Here is a 22,114-nt window from a genome sequence, read left to right as displayed (position 1 = left end):
CAATTGGCATCTACTAAATAATGATGTACGTTACTAACAGACTCTGGTGATGGTTCACGAGGCATCTGTTCTTATGATGTACGTTACTAACGGAATCTGCGGGTGGTTCCTGTGGCATCTACTAATGATGTAGGTTGCTGACAGGTTCTGATGGTGGACCATATGGCATCTACTAGTGATGTACGTTCCTAACAGACTCTGGTTGTGGCATATGGTGGCATATGATGGTTCACGTGGCATCTATATTAATGATGTCCGTGACTAACTGGCTCTGACGGTGGTCCCTGTGGCATCTACTTGTGATGTACGTTACTGACGTAATCTGGTGGTGGTCCATGTGACATCTACTAATGATGTAGGTTGCTGACAGGCCCTGGTGGTGGTCCATGAGACATCTACTAATGATGTAGGTTGCTGACAGGCTCTGGTGGTGGACCATGTGGAATCTACTAATGATGCAGGTTCCTGAAAGGCTCTGGTGATGGTTCATGTGGCATCTATACTAATGATGTACTTTTCTAACAAGTGAAGCATGCGTTCCATGTTCACCCCAGCTACATTCCCGGAGGAAAGGTTCCTGACTGACTGACTGTACACCCCCTGTAAGACTCGCTGAACACCCCTTAAGATTGACCCTACAACTTTGTAAGACTGACAATACACCCCTGTAAGGCTGACTGTACACCCCTTAAGACTGACTGTACACCCTTACGACTGACTACAACCCTGTAAGGCTGACTGTCTAACTATGTAAGACTGACTGTACACCCCTGTAAGGCTGTCTTTACACCCTTATAAGACTGACTGTACAACCCCGTAAGACTGACTGTACAACTCTGTAAGACTGACGGTACAACGCTATAAGACTGAGTGTACAACCCTTAAGACTGTCTATACGTCTCTGGAAGACTGTCTGAACAACCCTTAAGGCTGACTGTACACCCCTTAGGACTGACTGTATACCCCTTAGGACTGACTGTACACCCCTTAGGACTGACTGTACACCCCTTAGGACTGACTGTACACCCCTTAGGACTGACTGTACACCCCTTTTGACTGACTGTATACCCCTTAAGACTGACTGTACACCCCTTAGGACTGACTGTACATCCCTTAGGACTGACTGTACACCCCTTAGGACTGACTGTATACCCCTTAAGACTGACTGTACACCCCTTAGGACTGACTGTACACCCCTTAGGACTGACTGTACACCCCTTAGGACTGACTGTACACCCCTTAAGACTGTCTGTACAACCCTTAAGGCTGACTGTACACCCCTTAGGACTGACTATACCCCTTAAGACTGACTGTACACCCCTTAAGGCTGACTGTATACCCCTTAAGACTGACTGTACACCCCTTAAGACTGACTGTACACCCCTTAGGACTGACTGTATACCCCTTAAGAATGACTGTACAACCCTTAAGGCTGACTGTACACCCCTTAGGACTGACTGTACACCCCTTAAGACTGACTGTACACCCCTTAGGACTGACTGTACACCCCTTAGAACTGACTGTATACCCCTTAAGGCTGACTGTACACCCCTTAGGACTGACTGTACACCCCTTAAGACTGACTGTACACCCCTTAAGGCTGACTGAGTATACCCCTTAAGACTGACTGTACACCCCTTAAGACTGACTGTACACCCCTTAGGACTGACTGTATACCCCTTAAGACTGACTGTACAAACCTTAAGGCTGACTGTACACCCCTTAAGGCTGACTGTATACCCCTTAAGACTGACTGTATACCCCTTAAGGCTGACTGTATACCCCTTAAGGCTGACTGTATACCCCTTAAGGCTGACTGTATACCCCTTAAGACTGACTGTACACCCATGTAAAACTGACTGTACACCCCTTAAGGCTGACTGTATACCCCTTAAGGCTGACTGTATACCCCTTAAGGCTGACTGTATACCCCTTAAGGCTGACTGTATAACCCTTAAGACTGACTGTACACCCCTTAAGGCTGACTGTATCCCCCTTAAGGCTGACTGTACACCCCTTAAGGCTGACTGTATACCCCTGAAGACTGACTGTATACCCCTTAAGACTGACTGTATACCCCTTAAGGCTGACTGTATACCCCTTAAGGCTGACTGTATACCCCTTAAGACTGACTGTATACCCCTTAAGGCTGACTGTACACCCCTTAAGGCTGACTGTATACCCCTTAAGACTGACTGTACACCCCTTAAGGCTGACTGTACACCCCTTAAGACTGACTGTATACCCCTTAAGACTGACTGTATACCCCTTAAGGCTGACTGTACACCCCTTAAGACTGACTGTATACCCCTTAAGGCTGACTGTAAGACTGACTGTACACCCCTTAAGACTGACTGTATACCCCTTAAGGCTGACTGTATACCCCTTAAGGCTGACTGTACACCCCTTAAGGCTGACTGTACACCCCTTAAGACTGACTGTATACCCCTTAAGACTGACTGTATACCCCTTAAGGCTGACTGTACACCCCTTAAGACTGACTGTATACCCCTTAAGGCTGACTGTAAGACTGACTGTATATCCCTTAAGGCTGACTGTAAGACTGACTGTATACCCCTTAAGACTGACTGTATACCCCTTAAGGCTGACTGTACACCCCTTAAGACTGTCTGTATACCCCTTAAGACTGACTGTATACCCCTTAAGACTGACTGTATACCCCTTAAGGCTGACTGTATACCCCTTAAGGCTGTCTGTATACCCCTTAAGGCTGACTGTATACCCCTGTAAGACTGACTGTATACCCCTTAAGACTGTCTGTATACCCCTTAAGGCTGACTGTATACCCCTTAAGACTGACTGTATACCCCTTAAGGCTGACTGTATACCCCTTAAGGCTGACTGTAAGACTGACTGTATACCCCTTAAGACTGACTGTATACCCCTTAAGACTGACTGTATACCCCTTAAGACTGACTGAACACCCCTTAAGACTGACTGTACACCCCTTAGGACTGACTGTACACCCCTTAGGACTGACTGTATACCCCTTAAGGCTGACTGTACACCCCTTAGGACTGACTGTACACCCCTTAAGACTGACTGTACACCCCTTAAGGCTGACTGTGTATACCCCTTAAGACTGACTGTACACCCCTTAAGACTGACTGTACACCCCTTAGGACTGACTGTATACCCCTTAAGACTGACTGTACACACCTTAAGGCTGACTGTACACCCCTTAAGGCTGACTGTATACCCCTTAAGACTGACTGTATACCCCTTAAGGCTGACTGTATACCCCTTAAGGCTGACTGTATACCCCTTAAGGCTGACTGTATACCCCTTAAGACTGACTGTACACCCATGTAAAACTGACTGTACACCCCTTAAGGCTGACTGTATACCCCTTAAGGCTGACTGTATACCCCTTAAGGCTGACTGTATACCCCTTAAGGCTGACTGTATACCCCTTAAGGCTGACTGTATAACCCTTAAGACTGACTGTACACCCCTTAAGGCTGACTGTATACCCCTTAAGGCTGACTGTATACCCCTTAAGGCTGACTGTATCCCCCTTAAGGCTGACTGTACACCCCTTAAGGCTGACTGTATACCCCTGAGGACTGACTGTATACCCCTTAAGACTGACTGTATACCCCTTAAGGCTGACTGTATACCCCTTAAGGCTGACTGTATACCCCTTAAGACTGACTGTATACCCCTTAAGGCTGACTGTACACCCCTTAAGGCTGACTGTATACCCCTTAAGACTGACTGTACACCCCTTAAGGCTGACTGTACACCCCTTAAGACTGACTGTATACCCCTTAAGACTGACTGTATACCCCTTAAGGCTGACTGTACACCCCTTAAGACTGACTGTATACCCCTTAAGGCTGACTGTAAGACTGACTGTATACCCCTTAAGACTGACTGTATACCCCTTAAGGCTGACTGTATACCCCTTAAGGCTGACTGTACACCCCTTAAGGCTGACTGTACACCCCTTAAGACTGACTGTATACCCCTTAAGACTGACTGTATACCCCTTAAGGCTGACTGTACACCCCTTAAGACTGACTGTATACCCCTTAAGGCTGACTGTAAGACTGACTGTATACCCCTTAAGACTGACTGTATACCCCTTAAGACTGACTGTATACCCCTTAAGGCTGACTGTATACCCCTTAAGACTGACTGTACACCCTTTAAGGCTGACTGTAAGACTGACTGTATACCCCTTAAGACTGACTATATACCCCTTAAGACTGACTGTATACCCCTTAAGGCTGACTGTAAGACTGACTGTATACCCCTTAAGGCTGACTGTAAGACTGACTGTATACCCCTTAAGACTGACTGTATACCCCTTAAGGCTGACTGTACACCCCTTAAGACTGTCTGTATACCCCTTAAGACTGATTGTATACCCCTTAAGACTGACTGTATACCCCTTAAGGCTGACTGTATACCCCTTAAGGCTGTCTGTATACCCCTTAAGGCTGACTGTATACCCCTTAAGACTGACTGTATACCCCTTAAGACTGTCTGTATACCCCTTAAGGCTGACTGTATACCCCTTAAGACTGACTGTATACCCCTTAAGGCTGACTGTATACCCCTTAAGGCTGACTGTAAGACTGACTGTATACCCCTTAAGACTGACCGTATACCCCTTAAGACTGACTGTATACCCCTTAAGACTGACTGAACACCCCTTAAGGCTGACTGTACACCCCTTAAGACTGACTGTATACCCCTTAAGACTGAGTGTACACCCCTTAAGGCTGACTGTATACCCCTTAAGACTGACTGTATACCCCTTAAGACTGACTGTACACCCCTTAAGACTGAGTGTACACCCCTTAAGACTGACTGTACACCCCTTAAGACTGACTGAACACCCCTTAAGGCTGACTGTATACCCCTTAAGACTGACTGTACACCCCTTAAGACTGACTGTACACCCCTTAAGGTTGACTGTATACCCCTTAAGACTGACTGTACATCCCTTAAGACTGTCTGTACATCCCTGTAAGGCTGACTGTAAGACTGACTGTATACCCATATAAGACTGACTGTACACCCCTTAAGACTGACTGTACACCCCTTAAGACTGACTGTACACCCCTTAAGACTGACTGTACACCCCTTAAGACTGACTGTACAACCATGTAAGGCTGACTGTATACCCCTTAAGGCTGACTGTATACCCCTTAAGACTGACTGTACACCCCTTAAGACTGACTGTACACCCCTTAAGACTGACTGTACACACCCCTTAAGACTGACTGTACACCCCTTAAGACTGACTGTACAACCCTTAAGACTGTCTGTACATCCCTGTAAGGCTGACTGTAAGACTGACTGTATACCCATATAAGACTGACTGTACAACCCTTAAGACTGACTGTACAACCCTTAAGACTGTCTGTACATCCCTGTAAGGCTGACTGTAAGACTGACTGTATACCCATATAAGACTGACTGTACAACCCTTAAGACTGTCTGTACATCCATGTAAGGCTGACTGTACATCCCTGTAAGGTTGACTGTAGATCCCCGTAAGGGTGACTGTACACCCCTGTAAGACTGACTGTACACCCATGTAAGGCTGCCTGTACCCCTCTTAAGGCTTACTGTACAACCCTTAAGACTGTCTGTACATCCCTGTAAGGCTGACTGTAAGACTGACTGTACACCCATATACAAGACTGACTGTACACCCCTTAAGACTGACAGTACACCCCTTACGACTGACTGTATACCCATATAAGACTGACTGTACAACTCTGTAAGACTGATTGTACAACTCTGTAAGTCTGACTGTACACCCCTTAAGACTCACTGAACACCCCTTAAGACTGACTGTACATCCCTGTAAGACTGACTGTAATCCCCTGTAAGACTGAGTGTGCACCCTTGTAAGGCTGACTGTACACCCCTGTAAGACTGACTGTACACCCCTGTAAGACTGACTGTACACCCCTGTAAGACTGACTGTACACCCCTGTAAGACTGAGTGTGCACCCTTGTAAGGCTGACTGTACACCACTGTAATATTGACTTACAACCCCGTAAGACTGACTGTACAACTCAGTAAGACTGACTGTACACCCCTGTAAGACTGACTTACAACCCTGTAAGACTGACTGTACACCCTTAAGACTGGCTGTACAATCCTGTAAGACTGACTGTACAACTCAGTAAGAATGACTGTACACCCCTGTAAGACTGACTGTACAACCCTGTAAGACTGACTGTACACCCTTAAGACTGGCTGTACAATCCTGTAAGACTGACTGTACAACTCTGTTAGACTGACTGTACACCCCTTAAGACTGACTGTACACCCTTACGACTGACTACAACCCTGTAAGGCTGACTGTCTAACTATGTAAGACTGACTGTACACCCTTATAAGACTGAGTGTACAATCCCGTAAGATTGACTGTACAACGCTGTAAGACTGAGTGTACAACCCTGTAAGACTGTCTTTACGTCTCTGGAAGACTGTCTGTACAACTCTGTAAGACTGACTGCTCAACCCTTAAGAATGACTGCACACCCCGTAAGAGTGACTGCATACCCATGTAATATTGACATACAACCATGTAAGAATGACTGTACACCCCTGTAAGAATGACTGTACACCCCTGTAAGACTGACTGTACACCTATGTAAGACTGAGTGTGCACCTCTGTAAGACTGACTGTACACCCTTAAGACTGGCTGTACAATCCTGTAAGACTGACTGTACAACTCTGTTAGACTGACTGTACACCCCCTGTAAGACTGACTGTACAACCCTTTAAGACTGACTGTGCATCCCTTAAGACTGTCTGCACACCCCTGGAATACTGTCTGTTCATCTCTGTAAGACTGTTTGTACAACTCTTAAGACTGACTGCACACCCCGTAAGAGTGACTGCATACCCATGTAATATTGACTATACAACCATGTAAGAATGACTACACCCCTGTAAGACGTACTGTACACCTATGTAAGAGTGACTGTACACCTCTGTAAGACTAACTGTACATCCCTGTTATACTGACTGTACACCGATCACAAGGGTCTGTCCGGTTTGGAAAAAACCGAGGCTCAGACAAGGCGCCGGAACGGACCAATCAGGAAGCAGGATTTCAGGGATTCTCCTATAAAAAAGGAGCGAAGCCACGCACACCGTCACCGTCCTAGCACTGAATGAGAGATCAACCATGTCGTCTCAATACACCTGTCTGAAGTGCCAGACCAACAGTCTCAGTTACCTGTACTGTCCTGAAGTGACATGTACCGATTGCCTCACTCAACAATGTCCGTGGCTTACGTGTCAACAATGTCCGTGGATGAGTAAAGTCTATTTGTGGACAATAGTGGCCTACCCACTTAATGAATCGAAGACGATCTTTTCACAGAGCCCGCACTGGTTTAAGAACAAGTCTGAGGCTATTGCAGCATTACAACGAACTATACAACGCGGAATTAACATACCCGACTGTTGGAGTGGACCGTATTATTATCTAGTATAGAAATCAAGGAGAGTAATGTAAAACAGAGACAAGCCTTGTCCAGTTTGTATCCAGTTTGTTTCCACCCGTCTCTCCCGAAAAGAATGCTTTCATCAATGCTTTACCTACCCACCACAACAAAAAAGAACCCTCCTCCCCCCTCCACCACCTCCACTTCTGTTTAATCAAGATATTGGTCCTTCGACTCCATTGTTTGTTCTATGAAATTATGCTGATGTCTTTTATTAGACTCTCCTTTGTCAATGATTTATCAGGCATGCAAAAATATCTGATGTGGGAACAATGTGGTTTTGATACTATCCTCTGGTGACCAGGAGGGCTCATAAGGCTTTTAAGTATGGCAAGCTAATAGGATAGGAACGATAACCTATGATCCCTTTTCAGTTTCATTATGAAAAAATATGCAGAACATGCTTTGAAAAACACCAAATATGCTGTTTCTGAATGCAGGAGAAACTCATTTACATTTATCATGTGTATATATTTTATCAATATGTTTCGGATGTAGACGAAGACATTGATTCAGACCCGTTTGACCTCAACTCTAAAACCTTTGGATGTAATGGTAAATATGTAAAATCTTATTGGAATGGGTGCTGCCTGTCTATCCATCCATCTGTTTGTCCTTCTTTCCATCCATCAAACGTATAGCAAGTGTCATGTTTAAATATATTCTCTTTTGTTTTGACAGTGTTATGTTCTCATTTGTTTGGGAGGGAAAAGCATGACAGTAAAGGACACGGTGTAGAAATGATCTACAAAATTCTTCAGTATTCAGGTGCTGAAAAAACTATGATGTTACAACTCATGCCACAACCTAAGACATTAAACACAAAGATATCACAATTTTTATGTTACAATATATTGACTTTTACTTTGACTGTGTGATGTCCTCATTTGGTTGGCAACGGAAAGCATGATAGTGTAGGACAGGGTGTAGAACTGATCTTCTGAAACCTTGCAGTGTTTTCAGATGCTGAAGAAACTGCAGACTATGATGTTACAACTCATGCCACAACCTAAGACATTAAACACAAAGATATCGCACCTTTTATGTTAGAATATATTGTCTTTTACTTTCACTGTGTGGTGTCCTCATTTGGTTGGCAAAGGAAAGCATGATAGTGAAGGACAGAGTGTAAAGCTGATCTTCAGAAATCTTGCTTTGTTTTCAGAAGCTGAAAAAACTGCAGGCTATGATGTTACAAACCATGCCACAACCCAGGGCAAAGAACACAAATGTAAGGCAACTCTTATGTTAGAATATAAAATTTCTTTTACTTTTACTGTGTGGTGTCCTCGTTTGGATGGCAACGGAAAGCATGATAGTATGGAACAGGGTGTGGACTAATCTACAGAAATCTTTCTATGTTTTCCGATGCTGAAGGAACTGCAGACTATGATGTTACAATCCATGACACAACCAAGGGCAAAGAACACAAAGGTAAGGTAAGTTTTATGTTAGAATATATTGTCTTTTACTTTGACTGTGTGATGTCCTTCTATGACTCATATACCCCAAGTTGTGCTACATTTCACAAACAATTCCAAAACTATATTAAATTTTTACACATATTGCTAAGTTATTTGTTACTTAACGTGCAAGTAGTGACGTGTTAAAGCGTTCCTGGTTCATATTCCTAAACTTCCTTCTTCAGAATTTGATTTGCAGCTGCCATTACGTTACATACTAATATTCACCTCGCACTTGCAGACGCAGGCATGGCACTCTCAGCACCCAGCTAGCAAGGAAGTATCTGGTATATATTCAACAGAGTTCTGGTAACTCATAATCATCGTGTGGTTAGATTTTCAATAAACTTGAAAACTTTAATATTCTTGTGTTGTTCCTGAGTACCAGTCAAGAGATGTAACAGCCGATAGCAAAAAGTATAAATGTAAACACAGTTAAATTTAAGATATGAATATTAAAATCAACACATTTTCAACAGGCTCCTTATGTGAAATGCATTCCGCATTCAATCATGTAATTCAGGTATGTTCAAGAAAATGTACAAATTTATGTTCGCTTCGGTCTTAACCTCTGTTTGAAAATGTGAGGATATACTTTTATTAAAATGCGTAGTTTTCTATCAGTCATATCTGCAAAGTTTTGGTTTAATTGACCCTTGTTCGATGAAGCCTTGAAGGTTTGCAATAAGCCCCACTCTTTACAGCAGGCATGGTTAAGAAGTGTGCAAGAAATTAAGCAGGGTAATGGTTAAAGGCAGCAATTGTTTGACAGTTGTTATCCTAATTATTAAAAAAAAACTCATGAAGCGCACACATATAAGATCCGGTTCAAATCTGGTTATCAGTTTGATTAATCCAAATTGCGTGGATCGATGCTCAAGATGTCAATCGCTGGATTTTTTGGTCCAGATTTGATTATATGACACATAGCTGGATTATTGCTGAGTGCAGCGTTAAACCACACACAAACAAACACGTAAGTGTCATGCTATATTATCACAAAAGGGGGGAAATGATGACATGAAGGTGCTGGCAACCAAAGCAAATCTGGCAAAGACCAATTTTACCATTTATGTAAATCCTATATAAATCTCCCGAACGTAGTTGGATAGGGTTATTTGGTGCTTGTCAACACAAACTGTTCTCCTCACTGGCTGTTGGAACATGAAAACTATATAAAAAGGTATAGCCAAGGAAACATACTCTGTTATTAGAAGTAAATAGTTCTGAGGAGGCAGGGATACACGTTTCCTCTCCATTCAGTGAGACAAAGAGCAGTCCACTCTGACAACAGCATGTTCAAAAATGACTCAGCCAGAAATCATTTGCATACTGAAAAACTAAAAGGATTCAAATAACTCCATAGGCCTGGTCTGATTACCTAAACTGAAGTTCAGCTTATCTCTGGACATTTGGTCTCAGACAATAAAGTAAGCATGCTGAAGATCCATTGTAATCGAAGGTTACCCATTTCAGGTTGCATGAGTTGTTGATGTTTCAGAAGAACGCAATTTGTCAACTGGAAGATAATGAAGAAAAGAAGTGAAAGGAGACAAATTACAAAGTAAACAAATATCATAGAAGTACACATCTACATACCTGTCCAAACAGCCTTAAATCCATTCGAGACACTACTATGATCTGTAGTAAACACGACACGGTAGTAGACGGCTGACTGGACAGTGAAACCCCCTCTGTCTCCACTTAGAACGTCAAGGAGGTTGTTGGAGGCGTCATAAACCTGCATTTACAAATGGAGTAACTCAATGTAAATCTTCATCATGTAGGCTTAAGTAATTATTGTTATATGGATTTATGAAATTATAAGGAAAAATTGGATATGATTCAATTTCACGAACAGTGTGATTTTCAAGGGAGGCAAATATGAAACATATTGTTTATGGTCCTTGATGTTAGTCTATTTGTGAGCATTGCAGGAACAATGAATTTAACAAACTGACAAAAATGCAAGTTTAATCATCATTAATAATGTAAGTAGTTATGTATTGGTAACAGTATGGCCCTTAGCCTTGTGTTGTCTTTTTTAATGTTTTCTTGTCTTTACAGGACATGTTTGGTCATTGTAGGAAGGTGCATGGTAACAGTATGGTCAATCATGCACATGTCTAATTATTCATGAATAGCAGTTGCATAGTGTGGGAGTTGATCAGTTGATCTTTAATACCAGGATTTTATCATGGTCATTATTATATTTTATTATATTACTAAATGAATGAATTAATGATAGAATAACTTCAACCTATTTCATCAGTTTATACTGAATACAAAAAATCGTAAACTGGTGTACAGGAAACCACCACTATATGCCAGCTAATGCTATGACAAAGTATGTGTATTAGTTAGCATGTAAACAGTAAATGAAACAAAAACCATGAAAAGTTATATTTTGTGAGAGACGCTGGTCAGACATATGACATCTTGTTTGTAACGATTCACCTATTAGGACAAGAGATTACTTGAATGATCAAAAGATGTATCTAGGTGTGTTTAACAGGACATGTTTCGTTATGGTAAGGAGGTGTATGGTAACAGTGTGGATGTTAATGCTTACATCTAATGATTCATTTTCAAACATTTCATCAAAACATTATTAATACAAAATTAGCATAAATGATTCATATTCAGATCTACTATCATCAATCGTGAAACCTTGGATGAATTCTATTAATTTGTTGATAGCAAGTAATAATCAATAAGGCTGGATCCAATACTTTCAAAAACTGTCATTGATCCAATCAATGCATCTGACCCTAACCGACCATTCACAACACAGAGGACAAGTGCATTGCACATGTCTGTAAGTAACCTACCAAATCTATTTATCTTATTATCCTGAGAGTTTCTATCAAGTGCAATATCCTCTGTAAAAGGCGTGTGCTACCGTAGGGCAGGACCTGGCGAAAACCTGATGTCATCACTGATTTTCAGTGGTCCATTCATATAATTTTCAATGGAAATCAGTTTTGGTGGATAATATAGACTGGTTTTTCTCTTGCAATGATAATTTATGTTTTCATTGTTATGATAATAGTCAAAATGACACAATTCATGTATTCCTTTAATGCCCCAGTTCTTGCATTAAAATCACCCCCAATCATAAAAATCAGAACGTTATTGAAAAGGAGTAAAAATCTACTGAACCAAGCTCTGGGATTCAACCTGAGTAGCATCACCTGAGATCGCTAAGTGAATTTTTTTTACAGCCTTTTGAATAAAAATACTGTAATTACTAAAGTATGTGGAAATAACATGTGTCCATGTGCTGTTAACACAGGGACATATACATCAACCATTATGTTTCTCTAATACCAAAACGTTCAAATTTAACTGTTGGTGACATTCATTTCAGTGTAATGGAATCAAACCTGTTACTATATACCACATGCCTGAGTTACAAGTGCTAAAACAGCCTATATATCCACTTACCAACATTGACAAACATGATGCTATTTAATAATCATAAGACTTTCAAAATTATTATTGATGATCACAGAATAAGCTCATTTCTATCAGTAACGTATCCTTTCTGTATGTGAAGTATTTTCTAAAGGATTCATAAATCTGGCACATTCCCTTGCACACATAATTTCATATTGGTTATAACTGCATTAGAAAGAAAGCTCTCAATAAATTGTATACATTTTTACAAAATAACAACTATACATACCTTCACAAAATCGCAACATTGCTCCGTATTGAAAACTTCAAACACGAGAGTGATCAATGTCGCTCCTGCATCAATGATGTAGACACAGTTCAAGTAGTTGCCGTAATTGCCAGGGTAGTTAGGTGAGGTGATAGAGCCAGATGAGCCAGTGTAGTGCCCTCCGCATCCTGAAGTAGATGCAATAAAGCGTGTTGTTTATAATGTAAAAAACATGCGTGCGTGCGTGAAGTTTACACGATATGTGTGTTTTTCCGTTGGGCGAGAGGCCGGTCACATGTTCGTAAAACTGACGTTCATAAGAAATAAAAATTATTAGGAAAAATGCAAGTGTCCCGCATTAATAATCTGTTGCATTATTATCTGGACATTAGGGAGTATATTGATATGTTAGGTTCACTGTCCGTGAATTGAAACAATGAAATGCACAACAAAGATCAAATAAACAATGTAATTAAGACTAAATTTCGACAGTGCTTCTCACCAAGTTCCGCGGTAAGTGTCGTCAGTTTGTTTACACAAGTTGATCAAGCAGTTATGACAGTCATCAACTGTGTATGACGGCATATTTGTTCTTGGTAACCTTGCGACAATATTTTATGATTAAAAGCCAACCACTGTTCTCCCACCTAGTGAAAAGGTCCAGTAATAGCAGTCGTGGTAAATATTAGTACTGAACCAAATTATAAACTTCACAATCCTAAAATTTTAACATTTTGACCAATTATCATTGGGGGCCCTTATTGTGTATTTAAACAGTAATGGCCACGTATTGTCTTCAGATAACACCCGTTTTTGCGCAGGTGAACCGATCAAAATCATGTGCACAGCACTATAATGGCAAACGTGGTTTTTCACGTGCAACTGGTCACGTGGCCATAATACCGCACGTGTTTTTAGCCTTAGCAGTCATAAACAAAAAAAAGAAAAACACAAGAAAACAAAAGTCTTTACGGCCATTTGTCATGCCACGCCTTTCAAATGTGCAACGTGAACGTGCCATCGGCATGTTGCAGACTGGAACGTCCGTAGCTGAAGTCGCAAGGACGATGGGTTGGAGTCGACGGAGTGTTTATGATTTACAGACGCGTCTACAGCAAACGGGTACCACCGATGATCGCCCTCGCCCAGGTCGACCACGTGTGACGTCACATGCAGAGGATCGTCAGGTTGTCTTACGTCACCTCCGTAACCGATTTTTGACGGCTACATCAACCAGAAATTAACTGTTTAGGGGTAAACTGAGTGCGCAAACTCTTCGAAACCGTCTGAGAACTGCTCACCTTCAAGCACGACGGCCATACTGCAGGCCGATTCTGACTCAATTACACAGACGTCAACGTTAATTGTGGGCATAACGACACTTACGATGGACTCAGAGGAATTGGAATCAAGTCGTCTTCAGTGATGAATCCCGATTTAATCTTCGATTTGGTGATGGTAGGGCGAGGGTGTGGAGGCGCCGCCATGAACGTTACGCCCAGTGTTGTGTACAGGAAGTTGACAGATTTCGAGGTGGAAGTGTCATGGTGTGGGGTGCTCTCTGTGGCAATGCACGTTCCAGGCTTCTTCTCATCCATGGCAACCTCAACGCTGCTGCTTACCGTGACCAGGTACTGGCACCGGAACTTCTGCCTTTTATGGCACCACATGGACCCGGTTTGATCTTCCAACACGACAATGCCGGACCCCACACAGCAATTTTGACAAGGAATTTCCTTCAGAGTGCGGGAGTCAACGTCATGGACTGGCCGTCAAGGTCTCCCGACCTCAATCCCATCGAACACGTCTGGGATGCTCTTGGCAGTAGTCTGCGCACTCTCCAGAACCAACCACAGAATTTGCAAGATCACCACAAGGTCCATGCGGAGGCGTTGTGTGGCAGTTGCCAACGCACATGGTTGCCATACACGCTACTGAACTTGTGTGCCATCAGATTTTCGTGCTTGGGACTTATGATTTAAACTGTTGATGTTATTACCGAATACCGTAGGTGCTTGGAACAAATTATGGTTACAACCTTTAATTAAAATCCTTCTTTGGACATTAATGATTAAAAATTATCTTCTCTGATACATTTGTCCGTTGTATATCATATATGGGATTACTTTTAAAAATGTGAAGTTTTTATTTTGAGTCAGTATACATAACACGGCTGATTCACATTTTTTATTCAAGCAAACTCGTGTAACAACTCTTGGAACCTGTACAATCTTCGTCGGTGATCCATTTGAATGTGAGTTATTTGGGTTTTCCTGCTTTCGATTTCATGGAAGTTAGATAACATATGAAGAAGTTCAAATTAAGTTTATGAAGCGAACGGTATTCCTCAATCAAACTACTGTCACCTCACACTGTATCCGTGGCCGGCTCGCTCCCCTGATCTCTCACCAATCGAGCACATTTGGGATGAGATGGATCGGCGTCTTCGACGTCAACCACGTGATCCACAGACACTCCAGGAACTTCGAAACATGCTCCAGCATATATGGACAGATATCCCACAGGACTTTTTGCGACGCCTGATCCATTCCATGAGACGAAGATGTGTTGCTTGCATCGCAACCAGAGGTAGACACACACTCTATTGATTTGTAAATTGACATTTTGGCATGTTCATGGTTTTTTTATGAAATCTAGCAAGTCAGTATGGCAAATTAAACCATTTGAACACTTACAGGAGTCTTTTATCTGTTGCAAACCGAAATTGTTTCAGATTTCGCAAAAAACATAACTATGCATTAAATCTTATATTCAATGTCATGGGAACTTTTGCTGTTCAGTATAGTTTTCTGCACAATAAACTGTACTGATTTTTCAATACAAGTGGCTCTTAGGGATTTGTTATACAAAATTGTAAAACCACACCCATATCCCATGCAGGAGGTCTGAAGCAGTCTTTCTTATCCTCAAGGCAAACTATCTTAACCACCTCCATTTTCTCTAGAGCAGTACTAATTTTCTTTGATAAAAATGCGTATCCTCTACATATGTACCAACGATACCTCCCTGCAACTGCTTATATGCCAGTACAACTAAAAATCACCAATACCCTGATATGTAGCCTCCATGGGATTAATTCCCCTTGTGCGACAGTAGCCTAAAAAACAAATCCCATTTACAGTCATCAAGCACTCTGGTAGAATTTAAATGTGCCTTCACTACTGCCTGTGTACCTCAAGATCAGAAACGCCTTTTGTGGATCAACCACAGTGCCTGAGATGTGCCTGCTTCATTTGTGGATTGAAGAGTTGTCTTGCAGCTCGAAGACAACCTGTGAGTTACCAAAAGCAAGCAGACTATCTGCATCACCCGAGCTTCTGCAAGACTTTGGGTAGCAGCGCAAAAGCATATTCAGGTATTTATTTCCACGAGATATGTGCAACATGATGACAAGTTAGTAGGTCTGAGAAGCTTGTGATTACATCTCGTGTCAAAGAGGTCGGTGTTGAGTCCGACCAACTCTTGTCACATAAAATGCTTGGATGTAGTCTTTGGAGTGGACTATTCTTGTCTCGACAGCATGTTTGTCAACACTGGGATATGACGAGCTCTGGCATCCAGTGGCAAACAGTTAAGCTACCTGTAAAACTGCAACGTCCTGTCCAGTAAAGTCGACTGCAGTGTGTTGATCCCATTTTCTTGACGTATTGTGACACTGATGTTTGCAGCCATGCAGCTCTCTGAAGCAATGAAATTGGTGTAAAAGTCATTGAAGCGGTGAAGTAGGTGGCAGAGGCAAAGTGCAGACTAGTAGTTGCGACTGCCTCCTGGAAGGCAACAAAAGTCTAGTCAATGGAAAGGATGACGCATTCCACCCTAGGTCTCATGCCTCCAGTCAGACGTTGGATCTGTTGATGGGTCAACAACAACCACTCCTGATGCAATGCTGCTTCCTATTGACGTAAATCTTGTACAGGAGGACCTCGTGCTTGTATGCACCGCCCATGAATATCCCAAATATGTTTAAGGGGGTTCAAATCTGGGCTCATTGCTGGCCAGATTATAGTCGTTATTGCATTGGCCCTCATGTCATCCACGACTGCATGCTATTGATGGTGCCTGGCATTGTCATCCATGTACTGAGGTCAGGTAGCAAGAGGGTGGTTGTCAAAATGACGAACTACGACTGGCCTCAAAACGTCCCGGATGTACTGAGCCCCTATTAAGTTGCCCCTTATGGTGACCAAATCCAACCTGCAATCATGAGAGATACACCCCCAAACCATAACCAAGCCCCCGCCATATGCAACAGTTGGTTAAATGTTCCTGGGGGTGTAGGCCGTGTTCCGGTGCCTCCAAACTCTCATTCTTCCATCAGTGACGTGGAGCAGAAAGCGACTTTCATCTGACCAATGTATCCGTCTCCAAGTTCTCAGATTCCAGTTCTGTCGTGCAATACACCATGCTAAACGAGCAGCTTTGTGGTGATCTCTCAACAAGGGACGCTTTATGACTCGTCTAGCCCTCAGTCCTACTGCTTTCAGCCGGATCCTGACGGTTCTGGTGCTGAAACGAAGATTAGGCAACCACAGCTGTTTCAGATGAGTACGTGTTAAAAAGGGTTCTCGGCGTATGAGACGAAGAACGTCCCTGTCTTCGTGATGTGTCGTAACAGGAGGTCTTCTGGATCTGGGACGGTCCTGTACATCACCAGTCTGAGCATGTTTCTCGACTAAACGGCTTACGACAGTGTGATGATACCCCAAATATGCATGCCGATTATTTGCCATCTTGTGGCGTTTGATAATCGCCTTCGTGTCATGGTCACACAATGTCATGGAATAACTGTTTAAAACTGAGCTTAAGAAAGCAATTTTAACGTTTGGATATACTGCTTTTAGAGATACTCGAGGGTAGCTTGCCACACCGGCATACCATGCATGGCACGTGAGCTTTCGTCACGCATGACTGATTACATCATCTCGAGAAAACATGATTCTTCCCATAATTATATCTTTCATGACTGTTAGAAACATTGGGACCAAACAATAATGGAATATATTAGGGTGTGCTTAACTTTTTTCTTTGAGTATATATTCAGAAATGCAGCAAACAAACAGTAATAAAAGATATTATCAACCAGGGCTGTACTTGTAATAACACTCGATGACCAAAACCATCCACCAACCATGTGGTTAAAAATCACAAAAAGGTGTAAAGGAACAAAACTCTTCTCATTTGGGGCACATTTTGGGTTCTGTGTTATGCGATTGACGAGAGAAGGAATTTCCAATAGGTTGTATGAGGATAAGAATTGATAAAGAAAGTATTTTTATCATTCAAAACTCAAAAAACAAAATTATTTATATCAAAATCATCCAGCATTGCTTTGCTTTTTACCAACACAGAAGCATACATACATTTCAAAGACTAATCCAGCATCATACAGATTTTTCTAGAAGGGATTTAGACTTTATAAAGGGGCAAGTGTGTGTCTGTCTCATCTCACATTACGTCAGGACCAGCGGTTCTGTGAAGATCATTAGTTTTAACCTGGATATCCAGTCTAGGCTTATTTTGGAAACTTGATCACTGTTGCGGCTACGTGAACACTGCTATCCTTGTCTTTCTTGCTAAAACCGCTGCTATTGTATTATATACTGCCATTGTATGTACTTTGCTGCAGTAATTTGTAAACCTAGTTAATTATATACTACAATTGTTAATTCTACAACATTTCTTTGTTGGTTTCACACAGAATTATTTTACGTACAGATTTCTGGATTAACTTATTGCAGCTTCAGGTGACATGGGTCTTTGCTTGTGCTTTTAATAGCCAGTTCGTCAAATTCAGATTTGTTTTGTTACAGTCCATCATAACAAAGGTGTCATGTAACGGACATCAATTCAATGAAACCTTCTCACAGATGTAAAATTACACAAATAAAATCGGTGGAAACGAGATGGTGGGATTGAGTGTGCATCATCTAATGCTGTTGACATGTGGTCCTGTGCATAACACACATGTAACACATGAGGTAACAAGCAACGTTGACATGGAGGGACGAATGTCTGGTCACTCACAGCATAGACCTATATAACAAGTTATACAAGTCCGTGCTCACAGCAAGCATGATTTCTATGTCACAATAAACTAGTTCGTGCTGTCTCCTTAAACAGGAGGAAAAAATAGATCTCTGATAGCCTACTGATCAAAGGGGTACCCGGTTGGACAAGATGCCAAAAGTAATAGTGTAGTACAATGAGCATACTTTAGAGTGTATTTCCAGAGACCATATAATAGAGTGACGGCCCTCTAGCCTATGCGCAAAACCATTAGTGCTACGGCTTGTACTGCGCAACCTATCCGGAAGCGAGCAGAAACGCGTTCACTGCAGTCATCGCTGTCGCCTTGTTTTACCATGCAAAAGATATATTTCACAATACATATTTACACTCATGTATTTCTTAGCATTGTCAACATTACAACTGAGATTTGTTCGTTACCTGTAGCATGTCGTTGTCACTGTATTTGATGACTGTGATCACGCTTTGTCTTTGTCCGAGAGAACAAAATGGCACACATGTAAAATCGGCAAAAGAGCAGATTTTGATTTTCAATAACGGCCTCTAATTCGCAATGAAAGTCCTTGGTTACTGAGGTGTATAAAAAGGAGATATGTTAAAAATTAGTTTAAATTAAGGGCGATTGCGAAATGTCAGATTTTGACTCCAGAAATGCGACTAAATCTGAATTTTTCCGAAATAATTAGACCACAACTCTTAATTTTCGCATGCTTACAGACGAATGTTTTCCTATTTTCGGTACTGAAATAAATATTTTTACATTTATCTCGATATCTCCTATTGCGTGGAACCAAAGTTTTTTAGGTACGATCGTTTGTGTTTTTTAAATGATTTTTGGCGCAAACCCATATTTTACATCATATAGTTTAAGTTAAATTACCATATAGCAGACGACATAACATGCATTTCGTCTGTGATTATCGTCCACATATATCTTTTGAAACATTCAACAAAGTGACATATTGTATGATATAAGAATTGTTTTTGTAGGACGCGTACTTTTGTTTACCATCGTTTTCGCCATGTCTTCATAAGTTTAACATACCTATTAACTTTGTTTCAGTTAGGCTTCTATCACATATAGAAGATTGCTACATATTTTGACGATGATTTATAATTGTTATCTTCTGTAGATTTTGTCTTTATTAATCATGACTACATTTAATCTATTTTTTTATTTTATGCTGTGTAAATATTGATTATGAGCTATATGATCTAGGCCTAAACCCAATCATAATAATGTAAATATGATACTACTTAGGTAGTAAGGTACTAAGGTACTACTTACTTTGTGTATTTACACAACAATGAAAACATCATACAAAAATAAAAATCTGTTACATGAAATATTTGTGTTATAAAATTATCAATTGCATTGTAAATGCCAAGAAAGAAGAAGGATTATATCGGCAGTCGTCGGGAGAGAAGTTCGAAACAAGGCCCAAGGGGCATTCAGTAAAATAAACAGAAGGTCTACTGTCCTTTTCTATGATAAACACATCTACATATGTCAGAGTTTGTGATGTTTTGTATTAATAGTAATAGTTGCATACCTCGTTCCAGGTTAGAGTTTAAAGTTTGTTTTTCATTGATCAGATGTAAACAGAAAACCATGATGAAACAATTTGGAAAAGTACAAACGTTACTACAGTTTACGATATACTAGCATATATCTGGTACCATGCTCGTTGAAGCTATATTGTTATACCTGAAATACCTAATTATTTGTATGCTGAAATATCAAACTAATCGGGTAATATTAAATAAGGATTGTAAAATTACAATCGCCCTCTTTGCTTTGGAATTTAACAGTAGCCTCCCTTTGAAAAAATATATCTCGTTCCGGCAAACCCCATTATCACTGCATACTGGTATTAACCAATAACATTTGATCACTTGCGAAGCCCATTGTCGGACACATCGAAAATTCATTTAACAACGCTCGTAGTTTAATGTGTACAGTAAACTACGGTTATAACGAACTCAAAGGGACCACTAATATTAGTTCGTGATATCCGTATTTCGTTATAGGCATATACACAGCATTTATACAACAAATTGTCGAGACTAAAAAATAAGTTCGTTATATAGGTCAGTTCGTTATAAGCGTGTTCGTTATAAACGTACTTTACTGTATTTTTAATTCACTGGAACTATTAGTATTATAAATCGAAGCGAATTTACATGAAATAAAAACATTTTTTCTAGCTAACATGAGTATTTACACCGGTCGGTGACCATGCATTTTTGCGAATAAATCTAGCCTGGATTTATTTTAAGATATAAAGTTAATCTGAAGATATATTTTGTGAACATCGGGAATATGGTGGCATGTTACAAGTCTCTTCATTGCTTCTTGAGGAGTTTTATTTACACTTCCTGAGTTCCTGTGCAAATTACCGGATCGTAGTTGTCTGTGTCGTTCGTAGTAGATTTGGTATATTTTTTTATTGATAATAGTTAATAATTGCGGCATAAAATGTGATATATTAACTGATTTTTAAAACAAATAGAATACGTTATAAAATACTTTTGATATCGGAACGGCTTTTTCTTCCCACGCCCTCGAAAACCTATCCTTTTCGTTGAGTGAAACTTTTTGGGAGGTATTACCGACGGCTTTGTAGCGGTAACATCGCTGTGATTCTATTCAGACCAAGAGTCATCCGAAACCAACCCCTGGTCTTAGAGCGGGAATTCTTCAAGTGGCATATCTACATGTAGGTCCAAGAAGAAATCGTCCCAGTGAATGAACTCGTCCATTGCTGTGGCGAATGTAAATTGAAATAAATGTCCCGGAAGACAAACATGTTCAGCAAATAATTTGCAGCCAACTGACATGTGCTAAGGAGAGATATGATATAAAAAAATCTTTGTAATCCGCTAAGAGACGTCCTTTTATTGGAATGTCGCTTGTCGTAGTCGGAGAAAACTCGGCTAAGGGAATTAACTATTGCTCCGGATATTATATAATATTGTTTACTGGTTACCAGAATGGTCATTCGTGAATGTGTGCGCATCTATCGAGCATCTGCAGCGGTACAGGGAGGTTAACAGCAGGGTGTCGGGGTGTGTCAGTTACATGACAGACGGTAGTGCTGATGGTTTTATGATAAACTGTTGATGAGGGCCGTCCCTCTATTATATGGTCTCTGGTATTTCTTATGTTATCAACAACTGTATTTTTCTCATGATTCAAGTATTTAGAGGATGTCATGAATGATGTGAAGTGTTGCTGATATTCACTCTTTCGAGGATTCTTAAAGATGCCAACATGTCCATATGCTTATATAAATAGTGCCTGTAATTGAACATTCACTTACCATCGGCGTTGTGAAGTCCCCCAACAAGAATGCAACACACAACAGAGAGATACAGTTTCCAGCTACTGGAATGGTTCATCTTGATGTCAGTCGTCATGCTCTCCAC

The sequence above is a fragment of the Haliotis rufescens genome, unplaced genomic scaffold, assembly GCF_023055435.1.
Source record: "Haliotis rufescens isolate VD_foot unplaced genomic scaffold, xgHalRufe1.0.p SCAF_18, whole genome shotgun sequence".
Classification (NCBI taxonomy): Eukaryota; Metazoa; Mollusca; class Gastropoda; order Lepetellida; family Haliotidae; genus Haliotis; species Haliotis rufescens.
Note: the sequence above shows the minus strand (reverse complement) of the source record.